Source organism: Malus domestica, chromosome 15 (genome assembly GCF_042453785.1).
Source record: "Malus domestica chromosome 15, GDT2T_hap1".
Lineage (NCBI taxonomy): Eukaryota > Viridiplantae > Streptophyta > Magnoliopsida > Rosales > Rosaceae > Malus > Malus domestica.
The window spans coordinates 30,478,508-30,483,708 of NC_091675.1; positions in this window are offsets into that span (position 1 = coordinate 30,478,508).

The window sequence follows — 5,201 nt, forward strand, 5'->3', positions numbered from 1 at the left end:
CTACCATTCCCCATCCATTCTAGACCCTAAATACCACCCAAAACCTGTTCTAAACTTCTCTGCCGCAACAAGGAGGAAGGAGAAATCGTTGTTGATCTTGCTGCCAAGTTGGAGCGTTCTAGGTGTTTTCTTTCTTTGGATTTTAATTTCTAATTTTATGTATCTTTGCTTTGCGAGTATGAGGAACTAAAACCCCCTTGGCTAGGGGGGGATTCAAAACCATGATTATATATGTGAAATAAGTTGATTCCTTTCAGTTATCGTTGCATAAGTCGTGAATACAATTTGCTTAACCGTTTGATTTAGAACTTATTCTTGTATGTTGATTGAGAGTGCACGCTTAATTTGTATGCTTCAATTTGGTGCTAGGATATAAGTTTGTTTCACCTAATCGTTATGAATTTATATTCGCAAGTAGTGAAGATCGCTAGTCACGATCGTGTTAAGTAGATTCCTGGCAAGAGTATCATGCTTTTCATAGTTACGAATGCCTTGTCGATGCTTATGATTTCCAAAGAACGTAATGATTCTAACTTGTATCTTTATCATGCTGTTCATATAGAGAACTTGTTAGGAATAATTTGTTTGTGATGCATATTCATCCAATTCAATGATTCTAGGGAAATCTAAAGGTTAATTTAAGCGGACCTAATTAACTTGGAGTGTCGAGGTTCATAACTTATTGAATTGATAACTGGAAATTGATTTACGTTGCATATATTTCATGTGTGGAGAAGAACCCCTTAGCTATTCCACCATCCATTGATTCATCACAATTTTGTCTTACAATCTGTTTTCTTTACAATCTGCCATTTAATTTAAATTCGTCCAAAATCAACCCCACTTTATTTCTTTGAGTCATATTAGTTAGAACTTGTCTTAGATTATGTTTTTAAGTGTTTTAGGTCATTAGGAAACCAAAATTCGTTCAAGTTTGCATTAGAGTCCCAAAACTGCCCAGAAAGTGTTTTAAGGCAGTTTTGAGTGTTTTTGGTGCTGTTTTGAGTCTTTTGATTTGTTTTAGTGTTTTAGAGTTTAGTTTTGCATTCTTTGAGTCTAGTTGAGTGTTTTAAACCTTGTTTTACATATTTGAGTCAGTTAAGAGTGTTTTAGCAATCCCTCCTAATCCCCGGTTTAAGAACGATCCCTACTTATCCATACTACAATTGTCAACAAGAGGGTTTAATTTGTGTGTCAACATAATTTTCACATCAAATTTTGGCGCCGTTGCCGGGGATTAGCAATTTTGCTAATCCCTCGTTGTTTATTTTTATTTTTATTTTCGTTTGTTTTCTATCTTAGTTACTGATTTTGTTTTGCTTTGTTTTATTTACTTTTGATATTTGATATAGTTTTGTTTCTTTGATTTTAGGTACTAGAGAAGTAGGACATGGATTTTGCTAGCATTCAAGCTCAATTGGCAAATCTTACTTCTCAATTGTCGCAGTATGCCGAAAGGACCACAATGCAAAGTGTCCCTACATTTGGTGCGTCTTATGCGCAAGGATATCAAACCAATCAATGTCCACAAAGAGAGTGGAGTGATCATTCAACTTCTATGTGGTGGGAATCTCAACAAGCTCAACACGAAGGATATTGGCAGCCATATGAGGAGTTCTATTCAAGACCTATGCACTATGCTCAATCAAACTCAGGTTCGTCAATAGATTATAATCAAATTCTTAACAAATTAAATTCTTTGGTGCAGGGCTCACAAAATCAAGCCAAGGAGGCTCAACAAGATTCATATTGGCAGCCATATGAGGAGTTTTACACCACGCCTATGCAGCCACCACCACCTTCCCCACAACAAATCCAATCGAATTCAAGTATGCCCATGAGTTATGATGAAATTCTTGATGTACTAACCTCTTTGACGCAGGGCTCACAACAAGAAGAATGCTCGCAGCCATCTGAGGAGTTCTATCAGTGGCCATATGCACCACCACAATCTTCCCAAACGAATTCAGGTACGTCAATGGATAATGACCAAATTGTTCAATTACTCACCTCTTTGACACATGAAGCAGAAAATCAAGCCAACAAGATGGATGAATTAGAGAAGCACGTTGGGCAGATTGTGGAGTTCATGGCACAAATTCAAGAACAAAGTGAATTCTCCAACGCAAACATTGTAAATTCAATGGAAGATTTTGAAATTACTAAAGCCATCACTTTGGGAAGTGCCATGGAGGTCGGCGCTGAACCAAGGGCATCCAAACAAAGCCAAGAGGAGGACGAACATCTACTAATTGAGGAGGAGGAAGAAGACACACCCACGGCAAGGGTAGAACAACCCTTGTCGCAGCCTCCTAGAGTCCCTATGCCGTCCAACTCAGAGAGTGAAAAAGACATCGTGGAAGCCCTTCCCAAGGTGCAAAGTGATATCCCAATTCTTGGTACACCAAAACAAGTTCCAGATTGTGTTGAAATCCCTGAAGAGAATTGTACACCAAGAAGAAGGATTCAAGAGAAGAAAGTGGCTGGGGAGTATCTAGAATTCATCAAAGAGCATGTACTTGAGACAACCATCCACAAAGAAGTTGAATTTGATGACACGGGACAAATCACAACCATCGTAGTAAATCTGGCCAAATTCAAAGTCCCTGAAACTGTCAAAGAAGTGGTGTTTGTCATTAAGTTCTTGTCGGACAAAGCAAGTAAGTCACCTTCTCCAATTTCCATTACGTTTTATACTTACATGTTGTTAATAATTCAGGAACCCACTCTCGAATTTAAACCATTACCGGATCACTTCAAGTATCACCTTCCGTTCAAGGATCAATTCCATGCTATGGGACCTACGGGAGCTTAAAGAGAAGTATCGTCCGGTTGCAAGACGTTAAAGCAAGCGCTACGTGGGAGGCAACCCATGCATTCAACAAAGGAAGACTTAGGAATCACTCCAATTCCAGATTTGCGTTCCTAAAACCCTTCTCTTTGTTGATTCTTTCTAATCTGCCAGTTTATTTGTTTAGTTGCTGTTTATGTGTTTACTTTTATTTGGTGTGATTTTATGCTTGAAACATTGAGGACAATGTTTGATTTAAGTGTGGGGGGGTAACTAAGTGTTTTTTATGCAAATGTGGGATTGTACCACCCATTACTTAGAGACTTGTTCTTTGCTGTTTTTAAGTGTTTTAAGCAGTTTTGGTGTGTTAACATAAAACTCCGAAAATCACATAAAAATTTGAAAAAAATGTTTTGAAAAACCTAAAAAGAGTGTTTTGAGTCGTTTTTGTGTGTTTGTGTCTAGGGTACCTTCCAACACAATGATGAGGATTCGGTTTGTAATTGCATGGCTGTTAAAGAAAGTTATTAACATGATGAAAGTTTGAATTACTCTTTGCTTATGCTTGGTTGTGGTTATAGCTTATGAATTCACATGCAATCATAAAGAAAAAATTAGTTTTTGTAACATGCTTGAAGGAAGGAACTCAAAGAAACGCTACAACCTTGTGAGACTTGAGCCTAAATGTTTATTTGGAGAGTTAAAATCTGTGCATTATTGTTTTCTAAGTCGTTGCATGATCTCATTATTCTTTGCTTGGTTACTACTTAGAAGGCGTTTCATCATTTAGTTCCAAATGCTAGAACTCATGCCCATTTCATTCAAAGCATGTTATTGATTTGCATAATACATATTCAAGATGAAGTTGTGTAGTTACCACCACCAAAGCCAAATTACCGTATATCCCATATCATTTTATGTTTAAGTTTAACCCCGTCGAGCCTTGTTTAGCCTATGTTGTTTGTTAACCCACATTATCCTCACCTAACCTAGATTAAGACCATCCATACCCTTGTTCTTGAAGCATAGTAAAGCATAATCAAATTGAATTCCTTTTGATTTATATTTGGCAGAAAACAAGTGTGGGGGAAAGGTTTTAATTTGGGTATTTTGGGTACCATAGAACACGGCAAGAAAAGAAGAAAAAAAAAATAAATAAATAAATGAAATTCGTGGAAAAAGAAACAGTGTGTGAAAAGAATGAAAAGGAGTTGCAAAGATGTGAAAAAGAGTCCCAAAGTATTGTTTGTTGAAGAAAGGGTCCAAAACTTTAAATTCGGCCCTAAATATTGCTTGAATCTTCCCTTTATGTCTAAAAGTGATTTCTGCATTCTAAAGTGAATTCTAAGTCTAGATTTCATTGCTCTGCTTACTATTGCTTTAAGAACGGTTGTTTTCCCTTACCATTCTTTGTTAACCAATACCCCAAGCCCCATTACAACCCTTGACTTCCATCTTGAGTGTTATGTGTTTCAATTTGTGGAGTTTGAATTTGGTATGAGCATATGGTGTCCCTGGTTCTCGCATCTAAGTAGTAGCATTCCATTTATGAGATCATATCTAAACATGCTTATTAACTCCAGAAATTGCTTTCTTGGTAATACATATATGTGAGCATTCGTTTTCATATCTACATCAATCTTCTCACATATGACTAGTGTAGGGTGTGTAGTTAGAAAATCTGAGTGAAAATTGAGTGCATATCTTGTAAGGAATTGAGTGAATTCTCTAAGGCATGTTACTACATCAAAAACATTGTTTTAAATGGTTAAATGTGAACTAGTAAGTAGTTACTATGATTAAGTATGTGCTTAAGTGTGAAGATGACTAAAATCCTTGGGAGTGATGATTTTTAACATGTCATGTGCATTGGAAATCCCTGAGGCAATTGTTGGAAGGTTTAGATTGTGTTTTGTTTTGTTTTGTTTCTTTGTTTTGCTCGAGGACTAGCAAAAGCTAAGTGTGGGGGAATTTGATAGGAGCATATTTATGCACCTTAGTTAACTAGTTCTTATGCATTTTCGTTATGTTTTCTTTGTTTAAAGTAGTCTTTTATGCTAGTTTCATATGTTTTTAGGTTTAAGGGCATATTACATAAAAGGATGCAAATTGGAGCCTTTCGGAGCAAAATGGAGCTTAGATTGGAAAGTACATGCTTGGAGCACAAGGAATGGACGAGTTTGAAGGTCAAAGGAGCTTAAGAAATGAAGAAATGAAAGTGAAGAACAAAGAATTCAGAATTGGAAACCAAAGTTTCTAAAGTTGGAAGTTTCTATTCTTGGAGGTTTCCATTTTTGAGAGTTTCTATCCTTGGCTTTGGGCTTTTAGATGACCTATCCTTTTCCCCTAACCCTAGCCGCATCTAGGCCTCTAGAATATCTGATTTCCTTGCCTTGCAAGGCATTCTAGA